The sequence below is a fragment of the Ambystoma mexicanum genome, chromosome 7p, assembly GCF_040938575.1.
Source record: "Ambystoma mexicanum isolate Mex_15411 chromosome 7p, UKY_AmexF1_1, whole genome shotgun sequence".
NCBI classification, from domain to species: Eukaryota; Metazoa; Chordata; class Amphibia; order Caudata; family Ambystomatidae; genus Ambystoma; species Ambystoma mexicanum.
In genome coordinates, this window is record NC_090939.1 from 188,331,780 (window position 1) to 188,357,658 (window position 25,879).

Here is a 25,879-nt window from a genome sequence, read left to right on the forward strand (position 1 = left end):
CCAGGGCGGTTATTGCCTGTTGCGGTCCACGAGAGTTCTGATCACAGGCTGCCCGGGCCCTGTCGCCGGACCAGGATTATATGGGGTCGTGTGGGGAACAGGGGGGGAAGAAGCAGGGTTGGCACCTGGGGCTCACTCACACCCCTACCTGGCCGTGTTCAGGTCCCCGCCGTCGTGATGTCTTCCGGATGGGGAGCGCGGCACTAGATCTTCCCCGGTGTGCCGCAGCTCAACCTTGGTGGTGCAGTCTCGCTGATGGGGGTGGGGGGGAGGAGGGGAGAGACCGCCGATGAGAGGCTTGTGGCAGGTCCAGGCGAGGAGGCGTCGGAGCGCTTCCCGTGTAATCCTCCGGCGGCACTCCGGTGATCTCAGCGGAGCTCCCCAGGGAGTGTTTCGTTGTCTTGTGGGCGCCCCTCCAGCGCGTATCACGGCTGCGAAGCGTTGGCGTGCCCCGGGGGGGAGGGGTGAGGAGCCGCCTCCATGCACGCTGGGCTGGCCGCGGCGCACTCGCCAGCCGGCCGATGGTTTTCGAGTCGGCGTTGGGGTCCCAAGGGTCCGATTTGACTCAGCAGTACGTCGATCGTTGCCCAGGTGCGTTTACCAACGGTTTTAGGGAGATGGGGTTCTTGATAGCAGGAAAAAAGGGTATATTTTAAAGGATAAATGCAGCGGCCACCGGGAGCCGGAGAGTTTAGGTCCGCATGCGTTGCTCGCGCATGCGCAGTCCTGTACGGGTCTTCTTGATGCCAACCAGCTCCAGCATTTGCTTGATGACTGTCAATTCAAAGTCTGGTCCCTGGTCGGAATGCATCCTGGCTGGCCAGCCGTAGTGCACAAAGTATTTTTCCCACAACACGCGGGCAACGTTGAGAACACACTGATCTTTGGTGGGAAACGCCTGCACGTACCGAGTGAAGTGGCCTGTCCGCAACAGGATGTTCTGCACACCTCGCCTATCCATCTCTAGCTTGAGGAAGTCGATACAGATGAGGTCCATGGGCCTGGTACTCTACAGATGGTGAAGATAGGCTGCGGAACGAGCTGCAGTCTTCCTGGCGACATACCTGGCAAAGTGCTGTCAATAATACTTGACATCTGCTGCTAGTCTGGGCCAGAAAAACCTTGAGCGGACCAACTCGCAGGTTCTGTCGCTGCCCAGTTGTCTGTGCAGGTCGTGCAGTGCATACAATTCAGCTCGGCGGAATATCTATGGCAAAACCAGGTGATGTAGTAGCCGGTCTCCAACTTTGCTTTCCTTGTACAGGATACCACCCTTCTGCACAAGCGTCTTCCGCTCCTTCAGCATTGCATCTTTCTCTGGGTCATGAAGAACGTCTCTGTACACATCCGTTCCTGTGGTCTTGGTTTTCAGGAACAGAGCAATGCCAGGATCTGCCAACTGTGACATACAGATCTCATCTCGGGTCAGACGCGGTAGCTCAGATACCTCCAGGTAAAACGTCAGGCTGCTGCCAAACTTGCAAATTATCCTCACACTGGAGCTCTAAGTTGTGGCCGATCCTAACCAAGTCCTCAAGCGGTTCCTCTGTTTTCCGATTATCCTCCACAATCTCTTGTAACACTCTCTCCGTAGTGTCTGTCCGCTCCTCCAGTGTTGCAACATGTATTTTAATGTCCGGATTTGCCTGGTTTATTTCTGAAGTAAGCGTCGCAAATGGGGTTTGAAAGGATGCAGTACGCTTATTTTGAAAGTCATTGAAGCAAGCTTCCAGGTCCTCCTTGGACATAGTCATGGTATTGGTGGTGCTGCTCGGATGTGTGTCCTGTCTTTCTTGGGTTGCTGTCTGCCGGTGGAGTGTGTCAGGGTTTTTAGCCCAACAATGTCAGAGGGTACCCTCACGTGGCACGGCAGATGGGTGCCATTTACCGGGTGTGCTCCGCCCCTTGCCCCCCATTGGGCAACGGCTTTCTCTGCTCTTGTGACCAATGGCTGGTGAAGATGCTCAAAGGGAGAGCCGGCCCTCCCTGTATCGTTGACCCGCCGGGGGCTGAATCCTGAGGGCTGTCTATGCTGTCTTCACCTTCACACTTGCAGTGCCTGCGCCACAGTAACGGACGACTAATGGTTGCAGGGCAGATGGCACTGTGGGGATGGGCACCCAGCCCAAGTCAGTCGGCCCCCTGCTGCTGGTGCATTATAGCTGAGGGCTACATGGAAGGTCCCCCTTCCCTCAGAGCCCACTAGGAGGCCGAATTGACTAGGCCCCAGTAATGGTGGAGCCAAGTGGGCTGGGGAGTGAGGGAGCTGCACACTATTTAATCAGCAAGCCCCAGGTGCTCAGTGCCCGCAGAGCTTCTAAGCTGGGTTTCATTTGTTGTGCTTTTGTGTTTGTCCGACACCTCCCAGGGGGCGCTAACCACTCTACAGGTTTGTTAAGGTGCTCCCACAGGTTGGGCTCACACCATGACAGGCATGGGCTTCACACCCCGGTCCGGGTAACCACAGATAGGCCTCCAGCGGCGTCGATGCACACCTCCAGACCCTGCTGACTCATGTCGGCTCCCCTGCCAGGCTGGGCCCACCACCGTTGAGAAGGACGCTCCAATGTGGGCCGAGGCCACTGCACATCATCTGCTGGTCCCGCTGCCAGTGCCCCACGGGGGCCAACTGCCACACCCCTCCATGGGCCCTTTCTCCCCCTGGTGATAAGGCTGATGCTCCAGGGTCACAGCCGACACACACGGCTCCCCGGGAGTCTCAATTGCAGCACCCGATGTCAGGCACAGGCATCCTGAGTCCTAAAGCACCCCCGGCACTGCTGTCCTCAGTTTGCGGGGGGGTCAGACCCCCAAAACTGGCCCAGGCCCAACGCCCAGCCTCTGCCACCCCGCGGTGGCTGCACCTTGTTAAGGCCGGCATGGCCCACCACTCACTAAGCTAACCTAGCCATGCCTGCCGGACCAAAGCTCCCAAACTCTTCTGAGCGTCTCTGCCGACTCAGGGCTACTACTAATGCTGCAAACTTGCTTCTGCAGTCTCTGACAACAGATGCCAGTGCCTAGATGTTAGTGGCTTTTCGGAGACGGAGCTCGAGACGTTCATGACTTACCAGTGCCAGTCGCCATCTTGGAATCCGAGGGGTGATTTTAATACCATTTTAGACGTGGGTCTGTACTGATTAGCTAAGAACCCCTGTTCCCTTTCGGCTGAGGCTAGGACTATACTACTGGCCATGGCCAAGCTACACTTAGTTTAATGCATGGAAATGCACCTACACTACCTCTAAGGAACATGCAAACTGTCCACAGTCCATGATTTGCGATCTAAGATTGATTACTGGTTGATCTTGACCTCCTTGGTTACTAGTAATTCCAGTTGTGGCATATGGCACTGTACTTCTTCGGATCACTGACCTGTGGTGCTGTTGCTTAAGCTGGCACATAGTCCATGACTGTGACCACTATGGAGGATGTCTCCGTTTAAGTTGTTGGACCCAATTTTGGTAGACACACTCTCCAATAAGATTGACATATTCTTCTTTAGCACGGTGGGGGTGCTGGAACAATAGATGTTGTGGTCACTGAAAGTAAGAGTATAAACCTTTTATAGAACCTTGTATTCTAATGCAGACATGTGCATTGACGCAGATATTGTAGAGTCCCTATAGAGAATTTAGTTGCCGCGGCTGCCAAATGAATTAAGGCTTGACCTGGATGAGCTATTTTAAGTGGAAGAAATTCTGACTGCAATTGTCTGGGCAGGTGTCTGGGTCCGATGGGCTGGGGAGTGAATTTGTATAAAGAATACAAGCATATTTTGGTGCCTCAATTAGTTAAGCTGTGGGAGGAAGCAGTGGTGTTGGGAAGCAGTGGTGGTAGGGAACTTCCATCGATGCACAGAGAGGCGATTATTAAAGTACTCCATAAATCCAATAAATCACCAGACGACGTGGCTGCTTATCGGCCGCTCTCCCTAATTAATGTGGGTGTAAAGAAAGTTGCCAAAATACTGGCGACAAGGATACATATGTCGACGCTTATTCAAGCTGACCAACCATTATTCCAACTTGCTCAATGACACTAAATCTCGACGACTATTTTGTATCATATCACAGATAAATCTGTGAGCTAAAGCTTTGACAGGCTCATTGGATGCCGAGAAAGCTTTCAGCTCAGGGATCTGTTAATACCTTTTCTCGCTTCTTCAGCATTTTTGAGTCTGTCCATATTTCATTGGTTGCATGCTACTCTTGTATAGCGACGGTCCAAACAAACAATTAAGTATCGCAGAGCATTGCTTTGGGCAGCAGGGCACTACAGGGATGCACTTAATCCCTGTTGCTTTTTGCCCTTTCAATTGAGCCTTTGGCTGCTCTCATGCGTTAGAAAAATAAACCTAGGGGAATATGTATATTCTGGCCTCCCCAAATTATTTCATTGTATACGGATGATGCCTTATTGTATATCCACAATCCCGAAGTTAACCTGAGCCCTTTTATGGATGAGGTACATGAGTTTGCCTGATACTCTGGATACAGAGTTAATAGATCCAAGTCAGAACTTTTTCCATTAACTGATGCCACCAAGCATGTGCCTGATTTGCTGGGTTTGAGATGGGTCACTTTGTTGTTCTTATACCTTGGAGTTTGCGGTTCTAGGACATTGCAATCCTTATCTATGGAGAATTATACCATATACCTCCCATGGCTCACTGTGAAGCTTCATATGTGGTCAAAGCTTCCCATCTCTATGTATGGTTGTCTCTCCCTACTGAAGATGGTAGTCCTTCCTAAATTATTATAATATTTCACAAGCATACCATTTTGGCACGTGAGAGCGTTTTTCGAATACGTTGCAATCCCTAGGAACTCGTATTTGTGGGGGTCTTGTGCAGCCACATTGAGCTGGGGGAAGTTGGTAGATTTAACATGGCAGACTTAATTTGAGTTATATTTACTGGTTGCCGAAGCCCAGTTTTCCATATACTGGTACAACCACTCCCAGCCAGTGGTGCATGTTTTGCTTGAAAAGTATAGTGCTGTGCCATATGACTTGAAATCGATCATATTCAGCAATAATTATGGGGACTCGTATACATTTGACCTGGTTCACAGAATGGTCAATGCATTGTCTCGACTGTTCTGTCGATTGGAAATCACTGTTCTGTACAGTAAGGGAGTCCCACTATGGAATTATCCTGATTTGCCCCCGACACTAGATAGGGATGTACGGCTGCATGGGATGGATAAGGTTAGCTCGTACTGGGGGGGGGGTGTATTTCCACAGGGTATGTTTGTTTCTCTTAGTGACTTTAAAGATAATTTAGGCAACAATACTATATTGACACTACTGTATTTTATGATGAGCGCAGCATTTCGGCAAAGGTGGCCATCCTTTCCTCATGAGCCAGAGACACATCCCTTTATAGATGTGATAACATCAGGGGGGAGACTAGAAGAATGGTCTCCAGGTTGTAAAATGTGGTCCCAGGACATCAGCCCAACCCGGAACCAAGTGCGGTCAGTGTGGGAGCCGGATCTGGGATATGTATTGTTTGAAGGACAATGGAGGAAATGCTGCCTCACTAAGGAGGTGTCCCTGAGTCCCTGAATGCTAAGTATAGATTGATACAATTTAAGATCCTAAACCAGTTACATTATACCCCATCTAAGATTTCAAAATGTACACCGGACTCTAAAAGTCATCTCTACAGAAAAGGGGTGTATCGGACACTTTTGCTCCCTAATAATAGGCAAATACTCCCAAAATAGTAAAAATAGGGAGTAGGAATACTCCCAATAAAAAATGGGAAATGGACCGATAGGAGCCTGTGCCCCTGCTTTCACACAAACAGTTTCATGGATGTGTTTGGACCAGAAGTTCATGTAGTCCCACAGGAAGAAACTACTATAATTATGGAAGAGGACAAATGTATCTATTCACTTGAATGAATAACTTGGTGCAAAGAAGTACTTCTCACAGAAACATTTGTTTTTCAGTTGAACATATGTTTACTCATTTATAAAATACTCCCATTCGGAACGGAACTCATGTTTATGCTCCCTAAAAAATCATTTTACTCCGAACTTTCAAAAATAGGGAGTACAATACGTATCTGGAGCACTGCTAATAGTGCTTGTTCTAAATGTGATATAGCACCAGCAACGTTTACGCATATGTATTGATCTTGTGTGCATGTTGATCGTCAAATCTCTCAGGAGATTATGTTCAGGATACGATGAACAACAACAAGATTTATGCAATAATCCAAAATTGGATGGCTCTGAACAGCCTCTGCCTCAACGATGAGAAAATGGAAACTTTAATCATGGGCTCCCAAAGTAAAATCAGTGCTCTACACTCAGACTACTCAACTATCAACATAGACGGTTCTCTGATCACTATATCGAAACAGGTCAAAACCTTAGGAGTTTATCTAGACACGAACCTAACAATGACCAGACATGTAAACGCTCTATCATCGTCAACACCCTACACCTCTAAATTGATCGCCCTGAGTCGACAGTACCTCACGCCCACCAATTGTCACCCTAGCCAGAGCATTAAAATGATCTAAGTTGGACTACTGCAACATACTCCTAGTAGGGACCTCTAATTCCAATCTAGGGAAACTACAATTAATGCAAAATAAAGCGCTGCATGCAGCACTAGGTATCAAGTCCGACCACATCTCGAACATCAGGAGGGAGATTCACTGGCTACCTATCAAGGCGAGAATCATCTTCAAATCTCTGTGTATTACCTACAAATGCCTTACCAACAAAGCCCCCATGAATTTAAACAACAAAATAAGCAAAAAAGCTTCCAAGAGAATGCTCAGATCCAACCACAAGTCGTTCCTTGATGTCCCCCGTTTCATAAATTCCAGAGCAGGAGGCAGCAGCTTCCGAGTCATGACCCCGAAACTCTGGAACGAGGTCCTACTTAACATCAAAAATGAAGATTCCTTCCCTTGTTTTAAAAAATTGCTGAAAACCTGGCTCTTTAACCAATATTAGTTCATCACACATATACTGACATATCCACCCTCTATAGGATTTAATACATGTCTCCTGAGGGCAGACTGCTACCAGATCTTGTAAATAATGTAAGTGACCATGAAATGTACTAATCCATGTAACTCTCTGTATCATTGTTTATCTATGTATTTGGAATTATGTTAATTGTATTATAAAATGTCTGTAACAATGCCGTGATACCCGCGGGTTTGGGCGTTTAACAAATGCAATAAATCAAATAAATAAATTGTGGAAATCATTGATATTCCTCCAATACTGGCCCCATTGAAGTACTTACTGGGGGATATAAGTAAAGCCTCTACTGTCACTCAGAGATTTTTCAATGTAGCGTGTAAAGTGGCTAAAAATGTATATTGTGACACTGGAAATCCAATTCTGACCCCACACATGCTGATGTGTACGTATGCCGCAGTGTGAGCACTATGAGTTTTGCGTGGCAGAAGGCGCACGTATCACTTGTAGTTAGTTTTGACACACATTAGATTTATCATATAGCAACAGAGAAAGAGCAATAAATGTATGAATGTTGTGGTTGCAGAGATTATAGATAGGGCAGTATATTATTGGCCCAGTGTTTAAAAGTAGTACACAATGTTATGTCTTGAGCAAGGCGCAAGAAGGGTGTTGAAGTAGGACAGACAGAAGATAGAGTCAGAAAGTGGTGTGGAAAAGACCTCTTGGTATTCCTGATATGCGCTCAGAATCCCTTGTATGTGACTAAGTATTGTTGGGTTCTGAATATTAGACTGGGGAATAGATGTGCACAACCCCACCGATCCTTCTGTGAGACAACCCCAAAAACAGAGTACCCTGCTGTCCAATTGATGTAAGGGTTGTGTTGATGTAACCATTGGAGTCCTAAAATGATGGGATAATGGGTTGCTTTGATGATGTCGAAAGTGATCCTTTCGGTATGCCAAGTAATTGACATCCGAAGTGGTAGAGTTTGTTCTCTGATGGTTCCAGATGTCAATGGACTGCCATCTACACTTTCCACAGGGATACTTACACCCTTAACTGTTCTTGGTAAGCCCTTGCTTTCTGCCCATTGGTCATCTATGAAATTACCAGCCGCCCGCAATCCACCAGTGTCGGTACATTGTGGAGTTCCTTGTCCTAAATGACACATTTCACCCGCAGAACCACCATAAGAGTGTTTGTGGGGTCTATGCTAGCCTCACGGGAAACAAACACATCTTCCTGGATCACGGTACCCCTACAATCGGGAATCAGCATTTCCCTGCTTCTTAGGAGGGGCCATTGGGCACTCGTGCGCCAGATGTTCCGTAGAACCACAGTACATGCAGAGACCCATAGAGTGCCTGTGGGTACGTTCTTCTGGAGACAGAGGACCACAGGCCATTCCCAAATGCATGGATTCCTCTGAAACTGCTATTCTAGGGGAGGAGCGGGGCTGTTCTATGGATGCCTTTATACGTTTTTCCCGTCCTTCTTTCCCGTGACGTTCTTGCATCCTATAGTCCAACTGCATTACCAATGATGTCATTTCAGCAAGGTTAATGGAGTGAGGTACTCAGGAAATATCATCCTTAAGTTCCTCTGTGAAATAGAGTGATCAATGCATCATCGGGCCAAGCCGTATCAGCAGCCATTTGTTTAAACCTAATGATATAAGTCAGAAGGTCCTGTGACACTTGTTTGTAATCCAAAAGGTGTTCTAGTGAGGAGACTATGATTTCCTGATGACCAAACATGGCTTTCAGACTATTCACAAAGGCTGGATGTGAATCCAAAATGGGGTTATTAGTAGTAACTAACGGATTAGTCCACCCTGAAGCAGCCCCAAGTTAACTGTGAAATCATATGTCCCACTTTGTCTCTGTCCGTTTGAAAAATGTTTGCCTTGAAAGCAAACTGTACCGGACATGCCTGTATGAATTCCTTTAGTTTGAGGATGGCCGTCGAATTTGCCTACAGGGAGGGGTCCCAGAGGTAAATCAGGGCTTTTAGGCGGACGGTTCATTTGTTGCCTTAAATAAGCGTTCTCTTGTTTTAAACCTTGGACCTCCATAGTTAGAAACTGCACTGCCAACACTAACTGTTGCATCTGGTCCATGGCTATTTCTTCTTTGGCGTCGCTATCTGTCATCTACTAGGGATCAGAACTACAACTTTTTTATAGCCACAAGAAATCACTGACCTTAAGTGATGCAACAGTGTGCGGCAAGGGACAAGCCCCCCAAGAAACCTTGATTCCCCTGCAGTCCAAGATGTATCCTGCTGGGGGAAGACGAGGGCTCCAGGGAACCTCTCAGGGGGGGGGGGGAAGAACCCTGGCATGTTGGTTGCAGAGCAGGTTTTTGTCGCAGTCCTTGTTTGGGATCAAGGTTGGATCACAAGAAGCAGAATGACGATTGGATACTGCTGCTATGCTGAAGGAGTGCAAGAAATAGAGGTAAGTATGAGTTCTGAAGATAGTCAACAATGTAATGGAACTCTAAAGAAAAGAGACATACCGGGAATATCTTGCGGGGTGCTACAGGTTCGGGTATGTTTCTGTAATTGTTTGAAGGAGCAAGGGTCGGAAGCGTACTGCTGAAAAGGAAGTCGGGTGAGTATGTGACTGGGTAGCGGGATGTGTGGCGTATGACAATGTTGGGATGGGGAGTTTTAACATACCAGGGTGAGTGGTGGCTCGCAGCGGAGATGTAAAGCGCAGGAGTGAGATGACAGAAGCGTCTTCCTTTAGTTGCTAAAGTAGGAATGGAGAGTCAGTGTGGATTCAAATAAGTACTTGAATAAGGAGAAGCACAGGGGACTGTTTATACTCACCAAGGAAACCAACGAAGGGGAGTAGCGACCTGCCGAACTCCTGTTCACCGTTACATAAATGCATTGTTGATTGCAGGTGTGAGCGGGAGCAAAAAGGAGACTCGAGGTTTCGTGAATAGTAGACAACTGTACCACATTCTAGGAACCTTCTTGATAAAAAAAATCTAGACTGGTGCTTGGAGCATTGGACACCATCTTGAGAGGTGTCTGAAGAATCTGACTAATCCTTCGCCATCTGGGTATGACCGGATTGGCAATAGGTTTTTTAGTATAGGCCCTTTTGATTTGACTAGACTCCGCTTGGCCGGTGTTATTATTTTTTGAAGGTCGTAGCTTGCTCCCATTTTAGATGTAAGTTTGGATTAGGCATTTATCTCACCCATTATACAGTTTAATAAACACCCTTGAACTGTGATCACTTTTGTCTGTCTTTACTTCGATACATGCCTTCCTTACAGCAGTCCACAATGTCTGTTATTTCTTCCATGTAAATACAAAACAATAAGGGAGCAAGAACGCAACCCTGTCTCACGCACTTGTGGACAGAGAAGGGGGCCGTAGTTTCGCCAGCCATGCCATATCGAACTACCACCTTATTGTTGCTATACAACTCCTGTATCACGGTAATCGGATGAGCGGGGGCCTTTCTTTTTTGAAGAACCTGCCACAATTTGTTTCTTGGGACGGCATCAAAGTCGGTCTCATGGTCGACGAAAATTGCGTATAAATTCATATGCTTAAGCACTGCCTACTTTTCGATCAGTAAAAATAATCTGAAGCTTTGATCTATAGTACTTTTGTGCTTCCGAAAGCCCGTCTGTAGAACACAAATGATTGTGTTCTCATCAGCCCAGATTTGAAGATGGGACAGAATTATTTTCGCAAAGATCTTCCCTGCTGAATCCAGGAGCGAAATAAGGGGTCATTTTCTGGCGACTGTTTGCTGCCAAGTATGAGGAATTGTGTTGAGTTCAATTACTGCATTAAAAAGTTTATGCAGTACAAAAACCCAAATGGCAGCCTCATCTTTAAACAAGTCAGATGAAACGGAATCAGGGCCAGCATCTTTGAATCAGGGCCAGCATCTTTGCCAGGCTTTTGTGATAAAATAGCCATAGGCACACCTGCGGGGCTAATACGAAATGCATTCTTCAACAGTGGTCCTTCAGCATTAGTAGTGTGCAGGGGAGTTCTGATGGGGAAATCAACACCACAATCACTGTACAGATTAGAAAAATGCTGTTCCCAGGCACCCGCCGGGATACAAAATTGAAGAGATATTTCCCCATTCACATCTTCCCCTGAGATCAGCTTCCAGAAGGCTCCTACGTCACCTTCTACATGTGCCTCACTGAGCAGCTTCCATTGCAAGGAGGCAAAAGCTGCCTTTTTCTGTGTCATTAGCTTTTTTATAATGGTGTCTCACAGTTTCCCACTAGTGGCCATAATCTGGCATTTGGCTTGCCGGCATTCTTTATTATACCAAGTGACTCTGTGTAATGTTTTTTTATTTACCTCCTGAGCCTTATTAGTTACATATGGGTGGAGGTTAACAGTATGTTTAAGCTTTTTTACGTCTTGCTCCAAGATCTTGGCCCATTTCACTGCTTTACGAGCGTGCCCAGTTACTGCGAGAGGAGTCACACTGTCTTTCATCGGGGTGCTGTACGTGCAGTATGGGTCGGGCCTGAGATGAATTAATAGTAGCTTATGATCTCTAACCACTTCAGTTAAGACCTCAAAATTAGTTACACTACTCCAATCCTTCGCTGACACAAGGATATTATCTATTATGGAGCTACCCATAGGGCCCACAAAAGTTTGATTGGCTGGTTGATCTTTCTTAAAATTACCATTACAGGCCCATAGGTCCAGATTATACATAGCGCAGTCCATGCCAAGAGTTTGAGGATGCATCCTCCTAGGTTTCGGGGCATTTAAATATGGAACATCCCAGGCGCTTTCCTGTTCCTCCCATAGGGCATCTAATTCAGAAAGGGGCTCTAACTGTAAGTTAAAATCTCCTCCCACCAGAGTAAGTGTCTTTTGGTGGCCCGCCCGTTTGTCCGCCATTATCAGGTCATAGATTAACTCTACAGTGTCAGACCCAGCTTTAGAACTAGGTCTATTATATATGCTAAAGAGAAGGAAACCATGCAACCAGGTGTTGTAAATCAAGAGTATCTGTGACTATAACATTTATATCCCAATTTAGAGATGTTTTGATGTAAGCGGCTAACCCACCGCTTGGTCTAATGTTGATACTGTCATCATTCAGCACTGATCACGGTCTGCAGATCTTGATACCCGCCAGCATTGCTTGTCAATTTTTTTGCAGGGGTAGCATTAAGGAGGACAGTCTTCACAAGACACATTCAGGTGACAGTTGATAGCATTGCAACCATATGTAGTGGGGTGATCCTTTAAGGCACCTTATAGGGAGACGGGTGTAGGCGGGCACACAATATACAACTTAACCCTTCACTTATAAATTGACCCGCCTCTTACCTGTCTCCAAACCCTGCTATCCTGGGTTCGAGATCACCATGGTGTACTTCGATAGGAAGAAGGTAAGGGTAGGGAAGATCAAGAGGTTAGGGCAGGTCGGTTCCCCAAATACCCCCAAGGAGAAAAAACAAGGTTAGAGTAACTGGAGCACACAAGGAGATGCAGACACAAGGAATGCTGGTGTACGGTTCTTTTTTGTTATTTTAAGCTTTCTTATATACTTTTCCAGTACACCAGCAGGGTTTTACAAAACGGGCAAAACACTAGACAATATATAAAACTTAAATTCTCCTAAGCAGCTGTGTTACTAAAAAATAAAACACAAAAATATAAGGAGTGCTTTAAAAATATAAAATGTCTTTAAAAATATATACAAAGTCTATACAGTGCACAGTATTAAAAAAAACTATTTAAAAAATACCTTACTTGTAAGAAAACTTGGCCAGGACTGTCTCAAGGTCCTTGCTGCTCGCTTGATCTTCTTACCTTCTTCCTGCGCTCTTTGATGGTGACTCTCAGGGCAGTGGGCGGCAGGCAGCAACAGCAACAATGTGCACGGGCCCCAAAGTCTTTAAGTCTTTATGCAGGCTGGCCTGCCTATCTCGGATGCAGCGTGGGGGGACCACCCTACTCACTCCACCTGGGCCGGGTCTGCCAGGTGTGTCCCAGGAATTCTGGTGGGCCACATGTAAGGGAGGTGGCCCTTATTCTTTTTTAAATTAAGCCCCAGGAGGGCAAAACTCATTCAAGGCGCTCTGCTGCTATGCGGAGTGCCAGTAATTAAATGCGCCCCGGAATGAGGGCCACCTGGGGGACAGCAATGCTTATAGGCACTCCCCTGCTAATCAGGGGCATGCCAATATAGAGGCCCGGTCTGTGGCGGTCATCAGCGCTGAGCGGAGCATCTCTAACCCTGTTGAAGGGTGTCTCTAACAGTTTTTTTTCTTTCTTTCAAACAAAGGGACACTCGCGTGCCCACGTGCGAGGGTCCCTTACTCGAACGTTGTCCATACTTCCGGGTACATAGCACGGCTTGCGTCGTGTACCCGATTCTCTTTTTCTTTTCGGGAACCCAGGCACGGTTTGTGTCGGGGACCTGATTCTTTTTTATTTTTATTTCAGGATCCCCAGCATGGCTTAACGAACAAGAAAATCCTTTCTTTTATCCCTGACCGGGGGTTGCATGCACCCTTTCAACTATCCTCGGCCCTGAGGATAGCTTTGGCTGGTCAATTAACCTGTCAAGCCATGATTTAGGACAGGCCACCGGTTGCCACCCAGTACCTTGAATCTCAGGCACCTCCCACAGTACCCCTGAGCCACTAGGGACCTGCTCTAATGAAGACGGGATGGAAGACTGAGAGGAACGGACTGGAACCTCACATTGGACCCTGGGTGTATCATATCTTAATTTCATAACCGGTCTGCTCTCCCTGGTGGTACGACAGAGAACAGCTGGGGCCTCAGGTAGGTTTTCCCCTGGACTTGGTGAAGTGCTCAGCACCATGTCAGGGACGCTATCTTCCAGCGTGGTAGGAGCGACAGGAGCAGAATTGGAAACAACCTCTGAAAGAATACACTGAGTATGGGGTTCAGGTTCCCTAGGAGTGGGATCTGGATCAATGGGTTTAGGGACCCATACTAGTGTCCGATCTATCCCTTGGTCTGGGTAGACTCTGAACTGATCACTCTCACGTCAGCGTCTTCACTGGCTTCCGGCTGACCTTCTGATCTCTCGGTCTCTGGTAGCTGGAGAAGCTTCCAGGGATTGAGCCTTCGAAGGATCTTCTTCGGGCCTCTCAGAACAGAATCGCTGCTGTTTCGTCACCGGCCCCTTGGCCGGTTCCTCATATGTCACCTCCAGTGTCAGCTGAACCTCTTCCCCGACTGGGAGCAGGTGGTTCCGGTGCAAGGTCTTGATGTTCCTTGACCGTCCTTCCTAAGACTCCCACTTGTCACCTAGATTGTTGCCTCCCCTCTTTCCCAGGCTACGGATCAACACACGATCGCCAGGTTGAAGAGCGTGAAATCGGTCCTTGGCGTCATGGCAGCATTTGTTCCCTTCTGCCGTCTTCTCCGCGGCAGCCGAAGCGAGCTGATCGGATTTCTCCATTTGCCGCTTGAGCTGTTTAACATACCTGGCATAGTTCTCGCTGCCTGTTCTATCTGCGGACACTCCAAAACACATGTCTACAGGCAGCTGGGCGTCCCTTCCAAACATCAAGAACTATGGTGTGAACCCGGTGGCATCATTCTTCGTATAGTTGGACGCATGGGTCAGGGTGTCCACCTGCTGACTCCATCTGTTCTTCTCCTCTTGGCTCAGGGTGCCTAGCATGGCCAAGAGGCTATGATTAAACCTCTCCACTTGGGCATCCCCCTGAGGGTGATATGGAGTTGTACGGGTCTTCTTGATGCCAACCAGCTCCAGCATTTGCATGATGAGTGTCAATTCAAAGTCTGGTCCCTGGTCGGAATGAATCCTGGCCGGCCAGCCGTAGTGCACGAAGTATTTTTCCCACAACACGCAGGCAACGTTGAGAACACACTGATCTTTGGTGGGAAACGCCTGCACGTACGGAGTGAAGTAGCCTGTCACCAACAGGATGTTCTGCACACCTCGCCTATCCATCTCCAGCTTGAGGAAGTCGATACAGATGAGGTCCATGGGCCCGGTACTCTGCAGATGGTGAAGATAGGCTGCGGAACGAGCTGCAGTCTTCCTGGCGACTCACCTGGCAAAGTGCTGTCAATAATACTTGACATCTGCTGCTAGTCTGGGCCAGAAAAACCTTGAGCGGACCAACTCGTAGGTTCTGTCGCTGCCAAGTTGTCCGTGCAGGTTGTGCAGTGCATACAATACAGCTCGGCGGAATATCTATGGCAAAACCAGGCGATGAAGTAGCCGTTCTCCAACTTTGCTTTCCTTGTACAGGATACCACCCTTCTGCACAAGCGTCTTCCACTCCTTCAGCATTGCAGCTTGCTCTGAGTCATGAAGAACGTCTCTGTACACATCCATTCCTGTGGTCTTGGTTTTCAGGAACAGAGCAATGCCAGGATCTGCTAAATGTGACATACAGATCTCATCTCGGGTCAGACGCGGTAGCGCAGATACCTCCAGGTAAAACCGTCAGGCTGCTGCCAAACTTGCAAATTATCCTCACACTGGAGCTCTAAGTTGTGGCCGATCCTAACCAAGTCCTCAAGCGTTTCCTGTTTTCCGATTATCCTCCACAATCTCCGGTAACACTCTCTCCATAGTGTCTGTCCACTCCTCCAGTGTTGCAACATATATTTTAATGTCCAGAATTGCCTGTTTCATTTCTGAAGTAAGCGTCGCAAACGGGGTTTGAAAGGATGCAGTATGCTTATTTTGAAAGTCATTGAAGCAAGCTTCCAGGTCCTCCTTGGACATAGCCATGGTATTGGTGTTGCTGCTCGGATGTGTGTCCTGGCTCTCTTGCTGTCTGCCGGTGGAGAGTGTCAGGGTTTTTAGCCCAACAATGTCAGAGGGTACCCTCACGTGGCACGGCAGATGGGTGCCATTTACCGGGTGTGCTCCGCCCCTTGCCCCCCATTGGGCAACGGCTTTCTCTGCTCTTGTGACCAGTGGCTGGTGAAGATGCTCTAAGGGAGAGCCGGCCCTCCCTCGCTGTCTCGTTGACCCGCCGGAGGCTGAATCCTGAGGGCTGTCTATGCTGTCCTCACCTTCACACTTGCAGTGCCTGTGCCAGTGTAATTGACGACTAATGGTTGCAGGGCAGATGGCACTGTGCGGATGGGCACCCAGTCCAAGTCAGTCGGTCCCCTGCTGCTGGTGCATTATAGCTGAGGGCTACATGGAAGGTCCCCCTTCCCTCAGAGCCTACTATGAGGCCGAATTGACTAGGCCCCAGTAATTGTGGAGCCAAGTGGGCTGGGGAGTGAGGGAGCTGCACACTATTTAATCGGCAAGCCCCAGGTGCTCAGTGCCCACAGAGCTTCTAAGCTGGGTTTCATTTGTTGTGCTTTTGGGTTTATGTCCGACCCCTCCCAGGGGGCCTAAGCACTCTACAGGTTTGTTAAGGTGCTCCCACAGGTTGGGCTCACACTATGACAGGCATGGGCTTCACACCCTGGTCTGGGTAACCACAGATAGGACTCCAGCGGCGTCGATGCACACCTCCAGACCCTGCCGACTCATGTCGGCTCCCCTGCCAGGCTGGGCCCACCGCCGTTGAGAAGGACGCTCAAATGTGGGCTGAGGCCACTGCACATCATCCGCTGGTCCCGCTGCCAGTGCCCCACGGGGGCCAACTGCCACACCCCTCCATGGGCCCTTTCTCTCCCTTGTGATAAGGCTGATGCTCCAGGGTCACGGCCGACACACACGGCTCCCCGGGAGTCTCAATTGCAGCACCCGATGTCGGGCATAGGCATCCCGAGTCCTAACGCACCCCCAGCACTGCTGTCCTCAGTTTGCGGGGGGGGGTCAGACCCCCCAAAACTGGCCCAGGCCCAACGCCCAGCCTCTGCCACCCCGCAGTGGCTGCACCTTGTTAAAGCCGGCATGGCCCACCACTCACTAAGCTAACCTAGCCATGCCTGCCCGACCAAAGCTCCCAAACTCTTATGAGCGTCTCCGCCGACTCAGGGCTACTACCAATGCTGCAAACTTGCTTCTGCAGTCTCCGACAGCAGATCCCAGTGCCTAGATGTTAGTGGCTTTTCGGAGACGGAGCTCGAGATGTTCATGACTTACCAGTGCCGGTCGCCATCTGGAATCTGAGGGGTGATTTTAATACCATTTTAGACGTGGGTCTGTACTGATTAGCTAAGAACCCCTGTTCCCTTTCGGCTGAGGCTAGGACTATACTACTGGCCATGGCCCAGCTACACTTAGTTTAATGCATGGAAATACACTTACACTATCTCTAAGGAACATACAAACTTTCCACAGTCCATGATTTGCGATCTAAGATTGATTACTGGTTGATCTTGACCTCCTTGGTTACTAGTAATTCCAGTTGTGGCATATGGCACTGTACCTCTTCGGATCACTCACCTGTGGTGCTGTTGCTTAAGCTGGCACATAGTCCACGACTGTGACCACTATGGAGGATGTCTCCGTCTAAGTTGTTGGACCCAATTTTGGTAGACATACTCTCCAATAAGATTGACGTATTCTTCTTTAGCAATGTGAGCTCTGTTGCTTTACAGTCCGTGGTGTGAGAAGCATTCAAGGTATATGTGAGAGGGGAGTTGATGTCAGAAACGGTGGGGGTACTGGAACAATAGGTGTTGTGGTCACTGAAAGTAAGAGTATAAACCTTTTATAGAACCTTGTATTCTAATGCAGACATGTGCATTGACACAGATATTGTAGAGTCCCTATAGAGAATTTAGTTGCCACGGCTGCCAAATGAATTAAGGCTTGACCTGGATGAGCTATTTTAAGTGGAAGAAATTCTGACTGCAATTCTCTGGGCAGGTGTCAGGGTCCGATGGGCTGGGGAGTGAATTTGTATAAAGAATACAAGCATATTTTGGTGCCTCAAATACTTAAAGCTGTGGGAGGAAGCAGTGGTGTTGGGAAGCAGTGGTGGTAGGGAACCTCCATCGATGCACAGAGAGGCGATTATTAAAGTACTCCATAAATCCAATAAATCACCAGACGACGTGGCTTCTTATCGGCCGTTCTCCCTAATTAATGTGGGTGTAAAGAAAGTTACCAAAATACCGGCGACAAGGATACTCCCACATATGTCGACGCTTATTCAACCCGACCAACCTTTATTCCAACTTGCTCAATGACACTAAATCTCGACGACTATTTTGGATCATATCACAGATAAATCTGTGAGCTAAAGCAGTGACAGGCTCATTGGATGCTGAGAAAGCTTTCAACTCAGGGATCTGTTAATACCTTTTCTCGCTTCTTCAGCATTTTTGAGTCTGTCCATATTTCATTGATTTCATGCTACTCTTGTATAGCGACGGTCCAAACAAACAATTATGTATCGCAGAGCATTGCTTTGGGCAGGAGGGCACTACAGGGATGCACTTAATCTCTGTTGCTTTTTGCCCTTTCAATTGAGCCTTTGGCTGCTCTCATGCGTTAGAAAAAGAAACCTAGGGGAATCTGTATATTCTGGCCTCCCCAAATTATTTCATTGTATACGGATGATGCCTTATTGTATCCACAATCCCGAAGTTAACCTCAGCCCTTTTATGGATGAGGTACATGAGTTTGCCGGATACTCTGGATACAGAGTTAATAGATCCAAGTCAGAACTTTTTCCATTAACTGATGCCACCAAGCATGTGCCTGATTTGCTGGGTTTGAGATGGGTCACTTTGTCGTTCTTATACCTTGGAGTTTGCGGTTCTAGGACATTGCAATCCTTATCTATGGAGAATTATACCATATACCTCCCATGACTCACTGTGAAGCTTCATATGTGGTCAAAGCTTCCCATCTCTATGTATGGTTGTCTCTCCCTACTGAAGATGGTAGTCCTTCCTAAGTTATTATAATATTTCACAAGCATACCAGTTTGGCACGCCAGAGCGTTTTTCGAATATGTTGCAATCTCTAGGTACTCGTATTTGTGGGGGTCTTGTGCAGCCACATTGAGCTGGGGGAAGTTGGTAGAACCGTTTAACGTGGCAGACTTAAAGGATAGTTCCGGGACTTTTTTTTTATTGTCCCTACGGGTCGGCCATGTGTTTGTAAGCATAAATCGGTAGATCGTAGGAAACTTTCCTATGGACCTTACCCGACTTTTCGCCCATTATCGCACTCGAAATCAGCCTCCATTTTGTGATAATCCTATCATTCCGCCGCATCGACCTGGCTCACCTGCCTTTGCGGCACTAAATCAAATCCCCCGCCCCTGAGCCTGACATCAGCAGACGCGTACTGCCCATTTCAAGCACGTCTCGTGTCAACAATCGCTGCGCCTCAGCTATTGACGTGTTGCCATGGAAATGGCAGGACGCCTCTTTCCCCAATAAGTATAAACAGACCGTTTCACAACATACAGCAGCAGATTTTCGATTCCATTCCTCTCTCTGTGTTACTTTGAGTATTCTGTGACTCGTTTCAGTGCTCTGGTCAGCTACCTTCGCCGCTTGTAGCCCGTGTGAACATCTGTACCATCTCTGTAAATTATTTTACTATCTTTACCGCACAATGGCCACAATAATGCCGTATATGTACGAGCCCGAGTACACCGAGGAGGAACTACTGGAAAGGCAAGCACGCGAAAACGATGGGGATTCGGACGGCAGTTGGGAGGACCAGTCAACGGATGAAGAGCCTGGACCATGTCGCATGGACGGCGTCTCCACCTGGTGCACGTGCAATAGGTGCGAGCTAATGCCAACTGAGGAGGAGAACTGCTGCTGCCGTGAAAATTCCGGGTGCTTGGCCTACATTTCGGAAAGCGAGCAAAGTCAGCAGGAAGGCGAGCAAAGTCCGCAATGCATCACCGAGCTGCCAGAGTTCCGGGAAGCCTGCCTCTCACGGACAGTGTTGAGGATGATGATGGTGCTTATGCACGAACTTCGTGGCACTGTTCGTCCGCGTAATCCGAGTAACGAGTAAGTATACTCTGTTTGTGATGTCAGTGATGCCACCACTATTTCATGGTCGTCTCCCACATATAAAATTACATTTACATATCATTCGAACGCATGTAAATTGGTTCCATATAGTGCATTTTCTAGATATAATTTTTTTCTAAGAAAAATGACATGTGTTACCTGAATCGACATTGATAAGAAAGTTTGGTCAGTTTAATACAGTTTGCATCTTTTTTTTTCACAGGTGGTACAGGCTGGTGGCCTATCGTTGCTTCACTTGGTGGCTTCACGGGAGGCTCGGACACCGCGTTCGGAGAGTAATACCTGCCTGTGCGGTACTTGCCATTAGACAACATTTCCCCAGTGACAGTGGACAATACCGCGGATTTTCCCTCGATGTGCTGCAACCTCAACTTTACAATGTGTAATGTTTATTATTTATGTTTAATTAAAATCTAAAATAAAGCCCAACATATATTTTAACAATGGTTGTTTTGATTTTTTAAATGAATCTAGTGTATATTCTCCTGGGAGGGTGAGGTATTTATAAACTCACCCCCCTGCCTTCCATGTAGTAGATCCTGCAGCCATCCTCTTACATTCAGTTAGATGGCCTCTCCTTGGTGAGGCCCTGCGGCAAACGGGTCTTGTCTGCACGACCACCGCCCCGATCCACCCCCCGCCCTATCAAAGGCAGTTCGCACCGGGGTACTTGCGCTGCTGGCAAGTGGAGCTGTCAGGGAGCGATAAAGGCCAAGAGGTGCCAAAGACCATGTACACTTCAAAGTGGTCTATAGAGCATGGGTTGTTGTTCCCATGTCTACCTCCAGACCCCGTGTCTCCTGCCAAGCATCCCCCCTCACGCTGGACGGCCCCCTGCAATCCACATAAGTGTGTCTCCATTCACGAGTCTTCCTGTGTCTTGTCTGCACGACCACCGCCCCGATCCACCCCCCGCCTTATCAAAGGCAGTTCGCACCGGGGTACTTGCGATGCTGGCAAGTGGAGCTGTCAGGGAGCGATAAAGGCCAAGAGGTGCCAAAGACCATGTACACTTCAAAGTGGTCTATAGAGCATGGGTTTGTTGTTCCCATGTCTACCTCCAGACCCCGTGTCTCCTGCCAAGCATCCCCCCTCACGCTGGACGGCCCCCTGCAATCCACATAAGTGTGTCTCCATTCACGAGTCTTCCTGTGTCTTGTCTGCACGACCACCGCCCCGATCCACCCCCCGCCTTATCAAAGGCAGTTCGCACCGGGGTACTTGCGCTGCTGGCAAGTGGAGCTGTCAGGGAGCGATAAAGGCCAAGAGGTGCCAAAGACCATGTACACTTCAAAGTGGTCTATAGAGCATGGGTTTGTTGTTCCCATGTCTACCTCCAGACCCCGTGTCTCCTGCCAAGCATCCCCCCTCACGCTGGACGGCCCCCTGCAGACCGCATAATGCCACGACATATACACGTCATTCATTCACAAACACACCCCTGTTTCGAATTCTTTATAACCCACTTCATATTTCTAATGAGAACTTCTTTGCGCTTTGCTAGTCAACCCGTGAAGGTGCTGGTTATCTGCTCTTCGTCTCTGTGAACTTCCGTGACCACTTTGAGCAAACTCGTCAGTTTGCAACCTGTGAACTGCTCCCTGTTCTACGACAAGAAACTACTCTGATCCCTGCATCTAACTGTTTGTTCGTCAAGGTAAGTCCATGTACCATAATCATTTTGCGTCCAATTTTTTAATTTATATCTATTTGCTAGTAGTCATCAAATTGCATCCATGTTTTCTTTTCGTTCACGACAGTACATGCAAGGAACTAGTCACATGTTCTGAGTTTAGTCAAATTACTTTTTCTATTTTTTGAAAGTTATTGAAATACTTATCCGCATGTGAATAACGTGTATAGTTCCAAGAACCAAAACGGACCTTGCATTGAACCTTTTATGTGTCATTTAATGTTTTAACACATTGGTATTCATAGAGAATTGTTGATCTTTACTTTTCAGAACTTTCCATAATGCCTGCCTGTTCCATTGGCGGTTGCCCTTCGAAGACCCATAACAAATCTGAAGGTACTATAATGCATGTTTTCCCTAAGACAATAGATCAGATAAGAGAATGGGTCCGATATTGCGGATATCCAGCCTCTGAGATAGAAAGTAGAGTCCTAGAAGTCTTTGCGGACAAGAGGGGTGATCGATACCGCATCTGCAGCAGGCACTTTAGCCCAGACATGTACTCCACATCATTGCTAATAAAGAAGAAAACACCGCGAGCGAGGCGAAAATTGCTCTCAACCGCTATTCCCACTCTATTCGTCCACATCCCTCCACTGGTGAGTCAAGTTTACGTATTTATCTCTCGGCATTGCGGTAGTGTGTAGCATTAGCTAACAATAATTTCCCCATTTATGTATCCACTCAATATGAAGGCGGAAGATTCTCCATCCGTGTCGTTATTGCAGTCATCAGCCACTTCAAGCGCCTATCGGGTAATCTTACTTAGCTATTCTGACACTGACTTGTTTTAGGCATGTAAATCAATAGTTTTAATTGATCGTGTAATTATTTTACCTAATGGTACACCACAGTACTCGTCCTCTAGTCTTTGTTTTCAGTTATAATTATTGTTATCCAAAATGATGCAAGTACTGTCTTTCAGGGAGATGCTGAGGAGTCCAACGCATTGACGACAACCGTAGATGTCACTCAGATGCTCGAGGTACGTTTCCGGACAGTTCCATCGATGGAGATCATCAGATCTTGCATTCTTGTAGCGTGATTGTTACACACAATGTTTCTTTCGTTTTTAGCCATTGGTATGTCCTTCTGTCGTCGCCCTCCTATGTGTCTTCTTTTTTCAATATTGTGTTCATTACTAATGAAAGTCCTATGTTTCAGGGAGTCGATGGAGCATTAGTCCAAGAAGAAGGGGGAGCATGCAGTTACGGGTTGGCGCAACAGCTTGCAGAAGTGTGCACCGCAGTTACAGCGTCCCTTGATGTTCTTATGCATTTCGAGGTATGGATACTGACAGATCAATCATGCGAGATCAAATGACGTGATTACATCCGCTATACTTCCTTCTTTATTAACGCAAGTACTATGTTTCAGGGAGCTGACGGAGCTTCTTCAACAAGAACATCACCCCTAGTAGTTGATGCAGATCTCTGGGTGGTGACACTTCCAACGATGGAGCAAATCGAATCATATTTAGATATCCATTATTTATTTTAGACAACTGATCATTTGTGCAGGTCTATTTAGATGAGCCGTTGACGCCTGCAGAAAGTTTATGTTCTTTTAAACAAAATAGAAAACCATACTAATGCAATTACTGTGTTTCAGGGAGTTGCTGAAGCGTCATCTTCAATAATATCATCAATGGAAGTCTATGCGGAGCCCGAGGTATGGATCTTGACAGTTCAATCTAACTAGATCAAAAATGCGTGAACTATTGTCGTTTGAATGTTCTACACAATGCGTTCATTCGTGTTTTGCTATTGAGATGTACGTATGGGTATTGGTCCCCAAGTACATTTTGTGTTTTCAATATTATTATACATACTAATGAAAGTTCTATGTTTCAGGGAGTCGATGGAGCCTCAGTGAGTGATGGATGTGCTTATCATGAAAATATAGTCGTTGCAGCGCGAGAGGAAGTGGAGACATGCACACACGAGTCGGAGCAACAGCGTCCAGATGTTGAAGTTCGAGGAAAGAAAGTTTCAAAGAAAAGAAAGCAAAAGAAGGTTAGTGTCCTGTTCACTATATTATGTTGTCTTTCACTGTCAATAGTTCAATACTGTAAGTTGTGTTTAAACTGAACATCCCTTTTCTAATCTGTCCTCTAGTTGCGAGTGGGTGTAAGAACTAGATCTACACAGACAGTGAAGCGAACGAGAGATGTTGCTTGTCAAACCTTTTGGCAGGGACTTGAGACTGGAGATGCATCGTGCCAATGGGAAGAATATGAAGTGATTGACAACGGAGCTATACCACCACCAGCCATTGATAGTGAATGTCCTCCTGGTAGTTTGGATGCAGTCGGAGATCAATTCACAGAATCCACACCCGCAAAAAATAAGAGCGCGCGAAAGTTGAAGACATTGTTTTTTTCTCCCATCTCCGGACAAGGAACAGATGTTGCAATGGAAGAGAATGAAGTGGACGACAATGAAACACCATCAATATCACTCAGCATAGCGGAAGACGATATCAGAGATTGTACCTTTCATGCGAGTGACATGTCCTCAACGTTACAGGCCGAACCAGCTGGGATGCAGAGTGACAGTATAAGGAAAGAGGCCAAATTCATTGTATTCGATAGCTGTTTGATGGATATTATTATGATGATGAAATGTGGGCATTGGGTTGGTGGGGAAGTATGTGGGGAGCCATTGATTAATGTGACTCGTGCAATTCGAGGCACTAACCTTAAAATACATGCCACCTGTACACAATATCATCCGTTCGCATGGTCTGCACAACCCATGCTGGGGCAACTGCCAGCAGGCAATCTACTTTGTGCAGCGGCCGCACTTTTTAGTGGTTCAAGTTTTAAAAAGTTACAGTATTTCTTTCAGTTTGTGGGAATCCATTTCATTGCGAAAAGTCAGTTCTACAAATACCAAACCGATTATCTATTTCCAGCCATCAGCGAAGCTTGGAGAATGGAAAAAATGTCAATGGAAAGTACATTCGCGGGCAAACGCTTCAGGCTAGCCGGTGATGGACAGTGCGACAGCCCAGGATTTTCAGCCAAGTACTGCACCTACCACTTTCAGGACATGGAAAGTAAGAAAATTGTGAGTTCGGTGGTCGTGCAGGTGTCACAAAGTACATCCTCAGTGGCCATGGAGAAAGTTGGCTTTGTAGCATCATTGCAAGAACTACAATCGCGGGGAATGGTGATCGACCTGATAGCCACGGACAGACACGTTTCAATTGCCAAGACAATGAGAGAAGAGTACAAAAATATAAATCACCAATTTGACGTATGGCATCTTGCAAAAACAATCAATAAAAAATTGTCGGCTGCAGGAAAAAAAAAAGATATGCAAGGTATTTCACAGTGGTCCAAGTCAATCAGCAACCATCTTTGGTGGAGCTCAAAAACATGTGAAGGGTCGTTGGAAATTCTACTGGAAAAATGGCGGTCAGTAATGTTGCACTGTAGCAACGTACATCGATGGTCGACAAATGAGCATTTCCACAAATGTGGACATGGCCATTTGTCCACAGAGGAGGCACGGAAGAAGAAGTGGTTGATTCCTTCATCACCCACTCACAAGGCCATTGAAAAGATTGTATTTGATAAAACTATAACAAGAGATTTGAGGGGACTCACGGAATTCTGCCACACAGGAGATTTGGAGGTGTTCCACAATATGTGCCTAAAGTACAGGCCCAAAAGATTGCATTTTGGCATGGAAGGCATGATAAATCGGACTCTTCTAGCGGTCTTGGCACATAACCATAATGTTGGCCGTCAACAAAGTAGGACGACCGGAACTTTAGGGACGCTTCGCTACAATAAGGCCTTCACTATAAGAAGTAAACAATGGGTGATAGTGTTTGAGGATATGCAATATGAGTTTATTGAGAGACTTATCGTAGATGTCCTCGATAGGCACATACATGGAGTGGTGAACGAACCTATGCAGGGGACAACTGCATTGCCACCCAACATTGCCTCTGTTCCATGTCCACCTAAAGCAGAGCTCATTGAGAAATACACATCACGGTTTAAATGATTGTAATTTGATTGTCTGTTCTCTCGAGTCTCCTCATGTTGCAGGCCCATTGCAATTAAACCAAACAGTAATATAAATCATTTTTACAAAAATTATAGAATGTTTCCGTATTACAAACACATGGCCGACCCATAGGGACAATAAAAAAAAAGGCACGCAGACAAGATGTCCCTAAAACTAACTGCAGCTAACTAGAAATGTGTGCTCGCTCAAAGTGAAGGTCAGCTGCTTTGATGTTTTGCTCGGGTGGCGGA

The 25,879-nt window shown here is 47.1% G+C and overlaps 1 protein-coding gene across 1 annotated transcript in view; it reads left to right on the plus strand.

Annotated features, from left to right (window-relative positions):
- LOC138525817 (interferon-induced GTP-binding protein Mx1-like) overlaps positions 1-25,879 on the plus strand; it is a 1,137,278-nt gene that overhangs the window by 1,064,494 nt on the left and 46,905 nt on the right. The gene's annotated exons all lie outside the window — the stretch shown is intronic.